We start from the raw sequence: 14,968 nt of genomic DNA, 5'->3' as shown, positions 1-14,968 counted from the left end.
CCGTGTACTGGTGGAATGAAGAGATCGCGGAGAAAAGGAGAGAATGCGTCAGGGCCCGGAGACGGGTGATGAGAGAGAGAGTCCGGCGGGAACCGCGAGGACTGGACGACCTTCAGTCGTCCCTGCGCGAGGCAAGAAAGGTCTTGAAGGCATCCATTAGGAAGGCCAAGGGAGAGTCGTGGAAGGGGCTCTGTGACGAGCTAGAAAGGGACATCTGGGGACTCGGTTACAAGATCGTAGCCGGGAAACTTGGTCACTTGAAAAGAAGCCACCTCCCAGAAGCAGAAATGCTTCGGAAGGTGGACGAACTGTTTCCGACGAAGGAGAGGGTCATTTGGGATACCGGGGAAACGGGGGAAACTCATGTGGTACGGGTCTCAACTGAGGAGATTCGCCGGGCGGTCGGTACTCTCAGGAGCCGTAAGGCCCCGGGGATGGACGGGATTCCGAACGAGGTCTTGAAGCTGTATCTTGGGGCGTCGCCCCAGGGTATGGCCGATTGCGCATCGCGCATCTTGACCTCGGGAAGTTTCCCAGAAATCTGGAAGAGAGCCCGATTGGCCCTGGTGGAGAAACCGAAGGGTAACCCGGACGCCGAGACCTCCTACCGGCCCATCTGTCTCATCGACGGACTCGGGAAAGTGGTAGAGAAAGTGATCAAGACCAGACTACTGGACGAAGCAAACGAACTGAGTATGATAAGTGAGCGGCAGTTTGGGTTCATGAAGGGCAGGTGTACCATGGACGCCATGGGCGCCGTCATGCGGATCGTTGAGGGGATCAGGGGGAAGAGCTACGCTCACGCGGGCTTTTCCGTTATGGTGACAATTGATGTTCGTAACGCTTTTAACGCGGCGCCGTGGGATCTCATCGTCGAAACGATGCGGAGGTCCCGGGTGAGCGGGTATCTGATCGGAGTGATTCAATCATACCTGCAAAATCGTTTTTTGACGTTGCCAAACGGGGAAGTTCGAGAGTTGACGTGTGGGGTTCCCCAGGGGTCCGTTCTGGGTCCCGTCTTGTGGAACCTGTTCTACGACGAGCTGCTGACGATGGGTTATCCAAAGGGCGTCACTCCGGTGGCGTACGCGGATGACCTCGCGTTGGTGGTGGAGGCAAAGAACGGGGAAATCCTGGAGACGAGAGTCAGGCGGGCCATGCAACTGGTCGCCGAAACTTTCAGCAGGAAGGGGCTTAGCATGGCCGTCGAAAAGACGGAAATGGTGATCCTGGCCGGAAGGCGCAAGCTGACGAGTTTGTCAATAGCGATGGATGGAAGAAGCTACGAGACGGTCGAGCATTTGAAGTACCTCGGGGTGTGGTTCGGCAGGAATGCCCGCTTCGGCGAACACGCCCGGCGAACAGCCGAAAAGGTAGGGAGGATCGTCCAGAAAATGGAAGGGATCCTCCCGAGAGCAAACGGCCTGAGTTACGAACGGAGGAGGGTGATGGTCATGGCGGCGTCGTCAGCCCTGCTCTACGCGGCTCCGATTTGGCAATCGGAGTTGGCGTACCGGAGGTACCACGGCATACTGGAGCGAGCCAATCGTCGACTCGCGCTCAGGGTGGCGTGCGCCTACCGGACGGCTCCGGGCGAAGCGGTGCTGGCACTGGCCAAGATCCCTCCCGTAAGAATAAGAGTGCAGGAGAGACGAATGCTGTGGGAACGTGGGAGAGAGCACAAAAACGAGGTGTCGGAATGGGTAATTCAGGAATGGGAAAGGGAATGGAACGAGTACGGAGGATGGATGAAGGTGTTCGTGCCTAGCATAAGGCAGTGGTACGAGTGCGCATGGGCGAAGCCCAGTTTTTCCCTGTCGCAGATGTTCACCGGGCACGGCGTGTTCGGGAAGTATCTGCGACGCATAGGGGCGGAGCGCAGCGACCACTGCTGGTTCTGCGGGAACGAAACAACCGGTGTGGCTGACACGCCGGAGCACACGCTCTGGGAGTGTCAGCATTGGGAAGCCGATAGAGCGGAAGCCAGGGCGGGCGGACTCACCCTGGATCGAAACTCTATCGGTAGAGAGATTGTCGAGAGCGAGAGAAAGTGGGACGTCTTTGCTTTCATGATAGGTAAGATCATGGATGCAAAGAGAGTAAGTGAAAACTTGAGGAGAGCTGGTAGGACTGTACGTGGACTTGCGGGGGAGGACAGCGATTAGGATTGAGGGAACCCTACCTCCACGAGGATGGCGGAGGTAGTCGTCGAGAATGCCACCTCCCCCCCCGTAGGAATGGTGATGAACCGAGCCGGGGGGGAACACACACTCAGGGGTGAAGAGAGGACAGGGGGTTTAGTCGGTAGGTGCTCTCCCGATCGGAGACACCAACCCGACACAAAGGGGGCGCATAAGATCGCTATGAGCCAGGCCCCCGATGTCTGTTGGCAGATTCCCCTAACCTCTATAAAAAAAAAAAAAAAAAAAAAAAAAAAAAAAAAAAAAAAAAAAAAAAAAAAAAAAAAAAAAGGTTAGTTCAGGTTAGTTCAGGTTAGTTCAGGTTAGTTCAGGTTAGTTCAGGTTAGTTCAGGTTAGTTCAGGTTAGTTCAGGTTAGTTCAGGTTAGTTCAGGTTAGTTCAGGTTAGTTCAGGTTAGTTCAGGTTAGTTCAGGTTAGTTCAGGTTAGTTCAGGTTAGTTCAGGTTAGTTCAGGTTAGTTCAGGTTAGTTCAGGTTAGTTCAGGTTAGTTCAGGTTAGTTCAGGTTAGTTCAGGTTAGTTCAGGTTAGTTCAGGTTAGTTCAGGTTAGTTCAGGTTAGTTCAGGTTAGTTCAGGTTAGTTCAGGTTAGTTCAGGTTAGTTCAGGTTAGTTCAGGTTAGTTCAGGTTAGTTCAGGTTAGTTCAGGTTAGTTCAGGTTAGTTCAGGTTAGTTCAGGTTAGTTCAGGTTAGTTCAGGTTAGTTCAGGTTAGTTCAGGTTAGTTCAGGTTAGTTCAGGTTAGTTCAGGTTAGTTCAGGTTAGTTCAGGTTAGTTCAGGTTAGTTCAGGTTAGTTCAGGTTAGTTCAGGTTAGTTCAGGTTAGTTCAGGTTAGTTCAGGTTAGTTCAGGTTAGTTCAGGTTAGTTCAGGTTAGTTCAGGTTAGTTCAGGTTAGTTCAGGTTAGTTCAGGTTAGTTCAGGTTAGTTCAGGTTAGTTCAGGTTAGTTCAGGTTAGTTCAGGTTAGTTCAGGTTAGTTCAGGTTAGTTCAGGTTAGTTCAGGTTAGTTCAGGTTAGTTCAGGTTAGTTCAGGTTAGTTCAGGTTAGTTCAGGTTAGTTCAGGTTAGTTCAGGTTAGTTCAGGTTAGTTCAGGTTAGTTCAGGTTAGTTCAGGTTAGTTCAGGTTAGTTCAGGTTAGTTCAGGTTAGTTCAGGTTAGTTCAGGTTAGTTCAGGTTAGTTCAGGTTAGTTCAGGTTAGTTCAGGTTAGTTCAGGTTAGTTCAGGTTAGTTCAGGTTAGTTCAGGTTAGTTCAGGTTAGTTCAGGTTAGTTCAGGTTAGTTCAGGTTAGTTCAGGTTAGTTCAGGTTAGTTCAGGTTAGTTCAGGTTAGTTCAGGTTAGTTCAGGTTAGTTCAGGTTAGTTCAGGTTAGTTCAGGTTAGTTCAGGTTAGTTCAGGTTAGTTCAGGTTAGTTCAGGTTAGTTCAGGTTAGTTCAGGTTAGTTCAGGTTAGTTCAGGTTAGTTCAGGTTAGTTCAGGTTAGTTCAGGTTAGTTCAGGTTAGTTCAGGTTAGTTCAGGTTAGTTCAGGTTAGTTCAGGTTAGTTCAGGTTAGTTCAGGTTAGTTCAGGTTAGTTCAGGTTAGTTCAGGTTAGTTCAGGTTAGTTCAGGTTAGTTCAGGTTAGTTCAGGTTAGTTCAGGTTAGTTCAGGTTAGTTCAGGTTAGTTCAGGTTAGTTCAGGTTAGTTCAGGTTAGTTCAGGTTAGTTCAGGTTAGTTCAGGTTAGTTCAGGTTAGTTCAGGTTAGTTCAGGTTAGTTCAGGTTAGTTCAGGTTAGTTCAGGTTAGTTCAGGTTAGTTCAGGTTAGTTCAGGTTAGTTCAGGTTAGTTCAGGTTAGTTCAGGTTAGTTCAGGTTAGTTCAGGTTAGTTCAGGTTAGTTCAGGTTAGTTCAGGTTAGTTCAGGTTAGTTCAGGTTAGTTCAGGTTAGTTCAGGTTAGTTCAGGTTAGTTCAGGTTAGTTCAGGTTAGTTCAGGTTAGTTCAGGTTAGTTCAGGTTAGTTCAGGTTAGTTCAGGTTAGTTCAGGTTAGTTCAGGTTAGTTCAGGTTAGTTCAGGTTAGTTCAGGTTAGTTCAGGTTAGTTCAGGTTAGTTCAGGTTAGTTCAGGTTAGTTCAGGTTAGTTCAGGTTAGTTCAGGTTAGTTCAGGTTAGTTCAGGTTAGTTCAGGTTAGTTCAGGTTAGTTCAGGTTAGTTCAGGTTAGTTCAGGTTAGTTCAGGTTAGTTCAGGTTAGTTCAGGTTAGTTCAGGTTAGTTCAGGTTAGTTCAGGTTAGTTCAGGTTAGTTCAGGTTAGTTCAGGTTAGTTCAGGTTAGTTCAGGTTAGTTCAGGTTAGTTCAGGTTAGTTCAGGTTAGTTCAGGTTAGTTCAGGTTAGTTCAGGTTAGTTCAGGTTAGTTCAGGTTAGTTCAGGTTAGTTCAGGTTAGTTCAGGTTAGTTCAGGTTAGTTCAGGTTAGTTCAGGTTAGTTCAGGTTAGTTCAGGTTAGTTCAGGTTAGTTCAGGTTAGTTCAGGTTAGTTCAGGTTAGTTCAGGTTAGTTCAGGTTAGTTCAGGTTAGTTCAGGTTAGTTCAGGTTAGTTCAGGTTAGTTCAGGTTAGTTCAGGTTAGTTCAGGTTAGTTCAGGTTAGTTCAGGTTAGTTCAGGTTAGTTCAGGTTAGTTCAGGTTAGTTCAGGTTAGTTCAGGTTAGTTCAGGTTAGTTCAGGTTAGTTCAGGTTAGTTCAGGTTAGTTCAGGTTAGTTCAGGTTAGTTCAGGTTAGTTCAGGTTAGTTCAGGTTAGTTCAGGTTAGTTCAGGTTAGTTCAGGTTAGTTCAGGTTAGTTCAGGTTAGTTCAGGTTAGTTCAGGTTAGTTCAGGTTAGTTCAGGTTAGTTCAGGTTAGTTCAGGTTAGTTCAGGTTAGTTCAGGTTAGTTCAGGTTAGTTCAGGTTAGTTCAGGTTAGTTCAGGTTAGTTCAGGTTAGTTCAGGTTAGTTCAGGTTAGTTCAGGTTAGTTCAGGTTAGTTCAGGTTAGTTCAGGTTAGTTCAGGTTAGTTCAGGTTAGTTCAGGTTAGTTCAGGTTAGTTCAGGTTAGTTCAGGTTAGTTCAGGTTAGTTCAGGTTAGTTCAGGTTAGTTCAGGTTAGTTCAGGTTAGTTCAGGTTAGTTCAGGTTAGTTCAGGTTAGTTCAGGTTAGTTCAGGTTAGTTCAGGTTAGTTCAGGTTAGTTCAGGTTAGTTCAGGTTAGTTCAGGTTAGTTCAGGTTAGTTCAGGTTAGTTCAGGTTAGTTCAGGTTAGTTCAGGTTAGTTCAGGTTAGTTCAGGTTAGTTCAGGTTAGTTCAGGTTAGTTCAGGTTAGTTCAGGTTAGTTCAGGTTAGTTCAGGTTAGTTCAGGTTAGTTCAGGTTAGTTCAGGTTAGTTCAGGTTAGTTCAGGTTAGTTCAGGTTAGTTCAGGTTAGTTCAGGTTAGTTCAGGTTAGTTCAGGTTAGTTCAGGTTAGTTCAGGTTAGTTCAGGTTAGTTCAGGTTAGTTCAGGTTAGTTCAGGTTAGTTCAGGTTAGTTCAGGTTAGTTCAGGTTAGTTCAGGTTAGTTCAGGTTAGTTCAGGTTAGTTCAGGTTAGTTCAGGTTAGTTCAGGTTAGTTCAGGTTAGTTCAGGTTAGTTCAGGTTAGTTCAGGTTAGTTCAGGTTCCCCCCTGCGGTGTCTCCACCTTGTCGTGGTGGGGGGGCTTCACGTTTCCGACTCTTCTGTCTTCTCCAGTAGGATTCCTGCTGGAGAGGTCAGAGGAGGTGGAGACCGACTAAGAGAGACACAAAAAAGGGCGAAATGAGTAAGCAAAACATTAGAGTACCCCAGGCGGGTGATAGTCCCGCCGTCGGCTCCGACCGGGTGGAAGCCCCGGTGGCCGGCGCTGGCCCCATGGATTCTGGGGGGGGCCAAGTTTGCTCGAGGGTGTTGAGGGTTGAATTGGAGAGATGCATCGGGGAAGAACCATATAAGAAAAAAGAAAGCGTAGAAGTATCTATTCTGATGGAAACAATAGAAAGGGTTAAGGGGTTAATTAAAAATTTAGAAAATAAAATAGAAAAAAGCACTCATAGGGATATCAAAGAAATTTGCAAACAATTAGGAAAACAAAAGAAAGTATTCGAAAGAAATATAATTAAGGACTGGCTAGAAAACAATAAATACGAGAAGGCGGATAAAATGATTAACGATGCTGATGTACAAACAGAAAAAATAGGAACGGTAGAACAAGCAACTCAAACAAATAAAGAAGGGGATATTGAAAGTATAGATGGTATTAATAATTATGAGGATTTTAAAAATATTGTTGAAAATAATTGGCTTGAATCGACTTTTATAAATACGGAAATTAAAATTGGGAATCCATTGAACAGTAAAATGACAACGGTGAAGGTAGTGATGGTTGAGATGGGAGATACTAAGATGGAAAAGGGAGTGCAAGCCGAATATAGAAGAAGGTATCCGGAATTAATGGAATGTGAGGAAGATTTTGTGGTGGTTGAGCAACTTCATAACTTCAAATCTGGGGTGGGGGAGAAACAATTAAGACAGAAAATTATAAGAATTGGACTTACTGATAAGGAGGAAGAACTTTGGGAAAACTTATACAAAATTAAAACAGAAACTGTGGACGACGAGTGGGTGGCAATGCATAGAATTGAGGGGATGAGTGTTGAGAGACTAAGAAAAATAATAGAAGCGGTGTTTAAAAACGGAACAACTCAGGTTATGATCTATACGGACGGACGGGAAGAAGAAGAGATAAATAGAGGAAGAAAAAGGAAAAGTTACGCTCTAGTGGTGGACCGGGTGAGTGGGGAAGACTTGGAGACAACGATGGGTGAAATAAAGAAATCAATAAAATATAAGGGAGCAAACAAGGAAATAAATGGCCTGAGAACAACGAAAGAAGGGAAAATTCTAATGACAATGGGAAGTGATGTAGAATGCGTCAAGGAGATCAAGAGTGCGATAGAGTGGCAGTTGAGGACGAAAGTGAGAGTTATGGGACCTAAAACAAAAAGGGTTGCCATACACATAAGAGGAATGGAGATTACTACAGGGACAAAAGAGGTAAAGCAGGCGATAATGACGAGAGTTATAGGACTGAGTGAGGATGACTTTTCTTTGGGGGACATGAGGGCAAATAAATGGGACACACAGGCGGTGACAGTGGTTATGGGCGAGAAAGTGGCGGATGAATTGATGAAGGACCCATACATCAGAATCGGATATGTGAGATGCAGAATGGAGAAAAGACTGGAGGTGAAAAGGTGTTATAAATGTTGGGGATTTGAGCATGAAGCTAGGGAATGTACAGGGAAGGACAGATCGAGGTGCTGTTTTGTGTGTGGCGAAGAAGGTCATAAGGGACAGGATTGCAAAGGGGAGGACATGTGTGGGATTTGTAATGAAAAGGGACATAGGACAGGAACAGGAAAATGTGAGGCATTTAGAAGGGCTTTGAGAAGGGCTAGAGAAGAGGAAAGAAAGAGACGACTGGCTGCCCCGCCCTTTGGGGGGGTGGGGTAGTCAAGGGAAATACCACCCCCCCCCTGAAGTAATGCTTAGCGGCGGTTCCGGGGGGGAACCAGGGTGAAGAGAGGAGGGTTTTAGTGGGTAGGCGTCCCATTCAGGGACGAATCCCACATAACCCGGTCGCCAGAACAACAGACCGGGTACCTATGAAGGTTTCCCTCCTCTATAAAAAAAAAAAAAAAAAAAAAAAAAAGGTTAGTTCAGGTTAGTTCAGGTTAGTTCAGGTTAGTTCAGGTTAGTTCAGGTTAGTTCAGGTTAGTTCAGGTTAGTTCAGGTTAGTTCAGGTTAGTTCAGGTTAGTTCAGGTTAGTTCAGGTTAGTTCAGGTTAGTTCAGGTTAGTTCAGGTTCCCCCCCGTGGTGTCTCCACCTTGTCGTGGTGGGGGGGCTTGTACTTATCCAGGGATCCCGAAGGCCATACCGGTGGGTCTTACCTTGCCGGGCGGGCGGAGGGGGAGGATAAGGACTAAGAGAGACACAAGCAACGACAAGGCATGATGAGTGAAGCTGAAAATTTAGTACCCCAGGCGGGTAAAAATCCCGCCACCGGTTCCGACCGGGTTAAAGCCCTGGTGACCGGTGCAGGCCCTATGGATTCTGGGGAGGGCCATGCACGCTCAAGATTCCTTAAAGAAGTAGAGAAGGAAAGAAGACACTCGGTGAATTCAACAAAAACATTTGATTTGGTGTGGGATGATGTGGCGGAAAAATCAGTTAGCAACAGTAAGTTTGAAACAGGCGATAAGATTGAAAAACAGGTGGATAGGATGAAACTTCAAGAAAAAAAAGAAAGAGAAAGATCATTCAGTGAGTCGGAAAAAAAACGAAAAAGAAGTGATATAGCGGACGGGAAAGAGACACCATATAAAAAAAGAGAATGTGCAGAGGTATTTGTCATTACAGAGGGGATTCATGCAATTACTAAGCTGATTACTAGTCTACGGGGAAACATCGAAAATAATACTAAGAAAGACATAAAAGAAATAACTACAAGATTGGAAAGACAAATAGCAAATTTAAATAAGAACATAGTAAAGGAATTCCTAGACAAACACAGATACGAAATACCGGAAAAAATGACAGTGGATATGGACGTTCAGACAAAACAAATAGAAAATAAAGAAGTGGGGACACAGACGGGTACAATAAAAAGAATGGATAGTTTTCGGGACCATGAGTTACAAGCAAAAGAACATTGGGAAGAAAAAGAATATACAAACACTGAAATAAAAATTGGAAACCCTATGACCACAAGAGATGAAGTTCCTAAAATTGTAATAGTTGGACCTAAGGATGGCAAGATGGAGACAGGCATACAGGCTATATATAGAAGAAGATTCCCGGAGCTATTAGATATTGTTGAAAACTACGGGGTGATAGAGCAAGAGTACAAAATAAAAACAAAGAATAAAGAAACACCAATATCAAAAAAAATAATTAAGATTACATATGACGGAAGTGGAAAGGACTTATTCGATAGGATAAAAGATGTTAGGGACGAAACTAAAGATTGTGAATGGATAGCGTTACACGAAATAGAAGACATGGCAATAAGAGAATTTAGGAAAATGGTGGAGAGTGTTTTTCATGAGACAAAGACACAAGTGGTGATATATACAAAAACAGAAGAAGAGAGTATGACACAAAATAATAAGCAGATAAAAGAACGGAAAACGTATGCTGTGATAGTTGAAAATAAAGAAGGATTGTACAATGAAACACTGAGAAAGGTGAAGGAGTGTTTGAAAACTGAAAATAAAGGGAATGGTGTTATCGGCATGAGAAGTACTAAAGAAGGTAAGCTATTGATCGTTACGGAGAGGAATCAAAACACTGTAGAGGAACTGGGGAAAGCACTACAAAGATTAGAAGGAGATAATAAGATTAAGAAAATAACAGGAAGACAAAAAATAACTAGAGCGGTACACATAAAAGGAATGGACGCTATTGCAACAAAAGAAGAAGTTATGAATGCACTGACGGAAATGATACCAAACTGGAATAAGGGAAATTATAGACTAAGTGGGTTGAGACCAATGGCTAATAGAACGCAGGCGATAACGCTTAGTGCAGAAGCGGAAGTAATAGAAACATTAGAAAAAGAAAGATTGATTAGAATAGGGATGGTCAGATGTCATATTGAGAGGAGGATAGAGATGGCGCGATGCTTTAAATGTTGGGAATACGGTCATGTAATGGGAGAGTGTAATGGAACGGATCGGAGAGAACTTTGCTACAAATGCGGAAAGAGGGGACATGAGGGGAAAGGCTGTGAAAACGAAGAATGCTGTCCTATTTGTAATGAAGTGGGGCATAGAGCGGGTACTAGAAAATGTGTATGGTTTAGAAGATCGTTATCGCTAGCAAGGAAAGAAGAAAGAATGGGAAGAGGTGTTTATAGTAACAACAATGGATGAAGGCGGGGATAATGACGGAAAAGAAAAAAAGGATATCCAGGACAACAAAAAAGAAATAAAAGTAATACAGCTAAATTTTAATCGTTCTAGAGCGGCACATGATCTGATGAGGAAAACAATTGAAGAAAACTGTCTGGATATTTTAATAGGCTGTGAACCAAATATTAAATGTGATGGAAAACAATACTGTGATATGGAATGTGATAGTTTTATTAATATATACAGAGATTGGGAGGTTATGGAAAGCCAGAAGGGAAAAGGGTTTGTATGTGTCGAGTTGTCTGAGATGGCAATAATATCGTGCTACTTTTCTCCAAATGGAATAGACAGGGATTTTGAAAAGTTACTGGAAGATATGACGCTAGTTATAAAAAGATGTACAAGGCCAATTGTAATTGGAGGTGATTTAAATGCGAAAACAGCAGTTTTGGGGTCCAGGGTTACGAATAGAAGGGGAAAAATGATGGAAGATTGGGTTGAAGCGAATGGTTTAATAATTCTAAATAAGGGAAACGTGGCGACATGCTGTAAATCAGGTGGAGAGTCAGTAATAGATTTTACCTTGGCAAGTGAACGGATAGCAGGAATGGTCAAAAACTGGAGAGTTGATATTAGGCAAGAAAATCTTAGTGATCACAGATCGATAAAGTTTGAAATAGGGAAGCTACATGGGAATAAACGGGCAGAAAATACAAACAGCAATAAAAAGTGGAGAATCACGGTTAAAAACATGGAGCGGCTGGAGAAGGACATCCCGAGACTATTTGAAGAAGGAACAAAATACACAGCGGAAGAAATAATAAAACGGATGAAAGGACTATGTGAGAAACATCTGGGAAAAAATAAAAAAGATAAAAATCAGGAAAGAAACCCGGTATATTGGTGGAATGATAGAATAAGAGAAAAGAGAAGCAAGTGTAAAGAACAAAGAAGAAAATGGACCAGATTGAGACAAAAAAACCCTACGAGACAAGAAATGGAAAGAAGTCAAGAGGCGTATAAGGAAGCAAGAAAAGAGTTGAAAAGGGAAATATATAAGAGTAAAATAGAAAAGTGGAAAATATTGTGTCAAGAATTGGAAGAGAATGTGTGGGGAACGGCGTATAAAATCCTAACCAAAAAATTAAAAATAGGGGGGCAAAAGAAACCTAGTGAGAAAATTGTAAAAGAGCAAATAAGTAAACTGTTCCCAGTGAGTCCGGAAATAATATGGCAAAAGAAAGAGGAAGATGGGCAACGTGGAGAGAGTTTTGATGAAGGGGAGCTTAATAGTGCAATGATGAGGATGGGAAAACGTAAGGCCCCAGGTCCAGATGGAATAATGGCGGAGGTATTGCTGAAATGCATTCAGGGACATAAAAAGGTATTCTTGGAGATGTATAATGTGTGTTTGGCAGATGGGAGTTTTCCGGGAATATGGAAGATGGCGCGGTTAATTTTGATCGAGAAACCGAAGACAGGGCAGTCAGAGGAACCAGCATACAGACCCATATGTCTTATAGACACAACAGGAAAAATTTTAGAAAGAATGATTGGAGAAAGAATAAAACAAGAATTGGAAACAAAAAAAGCTATTTCAGAGTCACAATATGGGTTTAGAAAAGGGAAATCAACAGTGGATGCGTTACAAAAAGTTAAGGGGGTTACGGAGGAGATTAAAAGAAAAGCTGTCAAAAATAGGGAGTTCTGTACAATGATTTTATTGGATGTTGAAAACGCATTCAATAGTGCTCCGTGGAATAAAATAATAGAGGCTATGGAGGTAAAGGGTATGAGTCTGTATCTGGTCCAAATGATCAAGTCGTATCTGACGGACAGGAAAATTTGTTACGGGGAAGGGAGGTACCATGGGGTCTCGTGCGGAGTTCCACAGGGATCGGTGTTGGGGCCGATACTGTGGAATTTGTTTTATGATAAAGTTTTGCGGGGACGCAGGGAGGAAGGTGTGAGAATGGTTGCGTATGCCGATGATTTGGCGGTTATAGTGACGGCAAAAAATCAGGGTGACTTGGAGGATAAGGCCGGATATGCGGTAGCTGAGGCTGTGGAAACACTGGAAAATATGGGCTTGAGAGTGGCAAAAAAAAAGACGGAGATGGTTATGTTGGCGGGGAGGAGAAAGGTGAGGGGTATGACGCTGAAAATGGGAAATGAGATAATTGAGAGTATCGAGCATGCAAGGTATTTGGGAATTAGGATCGGCAGAGATTTTAGTATGACGGAACACGTGAGGGAAATAACCGAAAAAGCAAATCAAAGGATAAATATATTAAATAGGATGTTACCGAATGTGGGAGGATGTAAAGAAAAAAAAAGGAGATTAATGGCCAGTACGGTTACCTCTGCGATGCTTTATGCGGCGCCAATATGGGGGGATTTTTGTAGGAAAGAGGTGCATCTGAACAAATTGGAAAGGGTAAATCGGAGATTGGCAATGAGTATTGTATCGGCATATAGAACAGTTGGGGGGGAAGCAGTGAAATTGATTGCGGGAATGCCACCGATAGACCTGCGAATATGGGAGAGGATTGAAATCTATAAGCATGGTGCGGTAATAAAGGTGGAAGCTAGAGAAAAACTTATACAAAGATGGCAAACGAGATGGGAAAAATATAACGGGTGGACAAAATATTTTATAAAGGATGTAAGAAATTGGGTGAATAGAGGTTTTGGGGAGGTTAACTACTATGTTACGCAGGCTATCAGTGGACATGGTTGTTTCGGAACGTATTTGTGTAGGATCGGGAAAGCGGATAGGGATGCATGTTGGTTTTGTGGACAAACTGATACTCCGGAGCACACAATTTTTGTGTGTGAAGAGCATGCGGCTGAGAGAGACAGAGCGGAACAGGGCTGTGGAACTAAAGTGACGAAGGAGAATGTAGCGGAGATGTTGGTGAGAGGCCAGGGTGAATGGGAGGCTGTTTCGAGGATGCTGGAGGCGATAATGAGGAGAAAGGAGAGGGAAGAGAGGAGGCAAGACCAGGGAGCAGGAACGGGTGAACCGGATTGATCAAGAACGGGAATGATGGGGCGGTTGGATCAGATTGGAGAAGGATGAAGGATGACAATTGATAAATGGTTAAGGAGAAACTTGTTCCACCACCCCCCTGAAGTAATGCCGTTTGGTGGTTCCGGGGGGGATTTTTTACAGGGTGAAGAGAGGAGGGTTTTAGTGGGTAGGCACCTCCTTTTCAGGGAGTGAATCCCACATAACCCGGTCGCTCGAACATCAGACCGGGTACCTTTTGAAGGTTTCCCTCCTCTAAAAAAAAAAAAAAAAAAAAAAAAGGTTAGTTCAGGTTAGTTCAGGTTAGTTCAGGTTAGTTCAGGTTAGTTCAGGTTAGTTCAGGTTAGTTCAGGTTAGTTCAGGTTAGTTCAGGTTAGTTCAGGTTAGTTCAGGTTAGTTCAGGTTAGTTCAGGTTAGTTCAGGTTAGTTCAGGTTAGTTCAGGTTAGTTCAGGTTAGTTCAGGTTAGTTCAGGTTAGTTCAGGTTAGTTCAGGTTAGTTCAGGTTAGTTCAGGTTAGTTCAGGTTAGTTCAGGTTAGTTCAGGTTAGTTCAGGTTAGTTCAGGTTAGTTCAGGTTAGTTCAGGTTAGTTCAGGTTAGTTCAGGTTAGTTCAGGTTAGTTCAGGTTAGTTCAGGTTAGTTCAGGTTAGTTCAGGTTAGTTCAGGTTAGTTCAGGTTAGTTCAGGTTAGTTCAGGTTAGTTCAGGTTAGTTCAGGTTAGTTCAGGTTAGTTCAGGTTAGTTCAGGTTAGTTCAGGTTAGTTCAGGTTAGTTCAGGTTAGTTCAGGTTAGTTCAGGTTAGTTCAGGTTAGTTCAGGTTAGTTCAGGTTAGTTCAGGTTAGTTCAGGTTAGTTCAGGTTAGTTCAGGTTAGTTCAGGTTAGTTCAGGTTAGTTCAGGTTAGTTCAGGTTAGTTCAGGTTAGTTCAGGTTAGTTCAGGTTAGTTCAGGTTAGTTCAGGTTAGTTCAGGTTAGTTCAGGTTAGTTCAGGTTAGTTCAGGTTAGTTCAGGTTAGTTCAGGTTAGTTCAGGTTAGTTCAGGTTAGTTCAGGTTAGTTCAGGTTAGTTCAGGTTAGTTCAGGTTAGTTCAGGTTAGTTCAGGTTAGTTCAGGTTAGTTCAGGTTAGTTCAGGTTAGTTCAGGTTAGTTCAGGTTAGTTCAGGTTAGTTCAGGTTAGTTCAGGTTAGTTCAGGTTAGTTCAGGTTAGTTCAGGTTAGTTCAGGTTAGTTCAGGTTAGTTCAGGTTAGTTCAGGTTAGTTCAGGTTAGTTCAGGTTAGTTCAGGTTAGTTCAGGTTAGTTCAGGTTAGTTCAGGTTAGTTCAGGTTAGTTCAGGTTAGTTCAGGTTAGTTCAGGTTAGTTCAGGTTAGTTCAGGTTAGTTCAGGTTAGTTCAGGTTAGTTCAGGTTAGTTCAGGTTAGTTCAGGTTAGTTCAGGTTAGTTCAGGTTAGTTCAGGTTAGTTCAGGTTAGTTCAGGTTAGTTCAGGTTAGTTCAGGTTAGTTCAGGTTAGTTCAGGTTAGTTCAGGTTAGTTCAGGTTAGTTCAGGTTAGTTCAGGTTAGTTCAGGTTAGTTCAGGTTAGTTCAGGTTAGTTCAGGTTAGTTCAGGTTAGTTCAGGTTAGTTCAGGTTAGTTCAGGTTAGTTCAGGTTAGTTCAGGTTAGTTCAGGTTAGTTCAGGTTAGTTCAGGTTAGTTCAGGTTAGTTCAGGTTAGTTCAGGTTAGTTCAGGTTAGTTCAGGTTAGTTCAGGTTAGTTCAGGTTAGTTCAGGTTAGTTCAGGTTAGTTCAGGTTAGTTCAGGTTAGTTCAGGTTAGTTCAGGTTAGTTCAGGTTAGTTCAGGTTAGTTCAGGTTAGTTCAGG

At 43.3% G+C, this 14,968-nt stretch overlaps 1 long non-coding RNA gene across 1 annotated transcript in view; it reads left to right on the top strand.

Annotated features, from left to right (window-relative positions):
• The window catches only part of LOC136350119 (uncharacterized), a 36,838-nt gene extending 23,347 nt beyond the window's left edge, over window positions 1-13,491 (top strand). Inside the window, exon 2 of the long non-coding RNA XR_010734080.1 lies at window positions 13,299-13,491. This is a non-coding gene — a long non-coding RNA (uncharacterized lncRNA). The remainder of the gene's footprint in view (window positions 1-13,298) is intronic.
• Window positions 13,492-14,968: the final 1,477 nt, after the last annotated feature.

The sequence above is a fragment of the Euwallacea fornicatus genome, unplaced genomic scaffold (assembly GCF_040115645.1).
Source record: "Euwallacea fornicatus isolate EFF26 unplaced genomic scaffold, ASM4011564v1 scaffold_115, whole genome shotgun sequence".
Classification (NCBI taxonomy): domain Eukaryota; kingdom Metazoa; phylum Arthropoda; class Insecta; order Coleoptera; family Curculionidae; genus Euwallacea; species Euwallacea fornicatus.
The sequence above is the reverse complement of the archived record's forward strand: the minus strand, read 5'-3'. Positions and strand labels throughout refer to the sequence as shown.